Raw genomic sequence first — 1,375 nt, 5'->3', positions numbered from 1 at the left:
AATATAGCTAGAATATTGTCTAAATTAGCCAAAAACAGCTAACATGTTGTAAAAAGTAAAAGCTATACTCCAAATTACCCTAAAAACCCCAGTAATTCCTGAACATTCTAAAGCGTGAATGGTGCCTCCAGCTGAAAGTATGCAGAAGTTGACAAAATTGAAAGTGCACAAAGTTTTTAAAGGATTTGTGCAATTTCTCCTTCATTTCCTATTGGGCATATTTTGCTAAATATTTCAATGACTCTCAAGTTCATGAAATTCAAAAGTACAAGCAGGAATGTCCTAACGAGCTGAACATTTTGATACCAAGATTACCTAAAATCATTGAAAGTGTGATTTTTACCTACCGAAAAACGTACGGAAAGGAGCAGGAGAATCACTGTAGTGATCTGGAGGGCCGGATATATTTACCTGGTGGGCCGGATCCTTAGTCCTGGATAACAGCTGAAGGGATTTCTGGTCTTTCTTTGGATCCTTAATGATTTTTCTTGCAGTTGTGCCACAAATGTTTGTGACCAGCATGATCCCTCACTCTCCACTTCTTGATCAAAGTTTGACCACTGCTGACTAATCTCAGTTTCTGGGATAACTTCTTAGATCCATTTCCTGTCTTGTACAGTTCAGTTACCTTTTCCCATAGATCTTTGGACAGCTCTTTAGCTTTCCGCATGATTCCGGATCCAGAAGTGTCAGTGCAGCAAAGGTCTGTTGGAGCCCAGAAACTCAGACAGACACACACAATGATTACAGGTAAATGAGTCACAGGTGAGGACGGTTACCTTTACCTGTCATTCAAACACTTTGGTATCAGCTTGTGTGCACGTTTTCTGAATGTACACTTTCGAACAGGATCATTTGGGAAGTTTCTGTTGTCATTATGGTTTTAAAAGGGTAAAGAGGTTCATCCAACCACTAACTGAGTGGAAAAAAGCTTTTGTGTCATCATTAATATTCTTTGAAAAATGACCAATAATCCAAAATGTTTCTATGTTGTATACACTTATGAGTACAACTGTAAAAGTCCATGGCCTCATGTCACAGATAATGGTTTTAATTGTGATAAATAATGACAAAATATGGCATAAAGGCAGCACATATGAAAAGAAATGTTATAATGTGGTCAAACTGTTACTTAATTTTAAAGAGTTAATTTTTTTACATTCAGCGCTCCATAGTTCTCAACAGGCAGAGCATAGTAAAAGATATTTACAGTTGCCAGGATCTAAACATGTTGAGGTCTAAACCAACTGAAACCCCCCAGCATTCATGCTAAAGCTTTTAATGTGGGACAAAGATTCACGAGTTACCCAGATCAAGCTCTCAGTATCTCTTTTTTATGTTGTCACTTTTAGTCAGTTGTCATTAAAACTGCAAT

General features: G+C 37.5%; 1 protein-coding gene across 1 annotated transcript in view; it reads right to left on the bottom strand.

The window, feature by feature from the left end:
- The window catches only part of LOC112141988 (uncharacterized protein KIAA0895-like), a 13,150-nt gene extending 12,449 nt beyond the window's left edge, over positions 1-701 (bottom strand). The window contains exon 1 of the mRNA XM_024265207.2: positions 412-701. The gene's annotated coding sequence lies outside the window, so the exon portion shown is untranslated. The remainder of the gene's footprint in view (positions 1-411) is intronic.
- Between the last annotated feature and the right edge of the window lie 674 nt (positions 702-1,375).

This window comes from Oryzias melastigma, linkage group LG3 (genome assembly GCF_002922805.2).
Source record: "Oryzias melastigma strain HK-1 linkage group LG3, ASM292280v2, whole genome shotgun sequence".
Lineage (NCBI taxonomy): Eukaryota > Metazoa > Chordata > Actinopteri > Beloniformes > Adrianichthyidae > Oryzias > Oryzias melastigma.
This window is presented reverse-complemented; position numbering and strand designations above follow the sequence as displayed.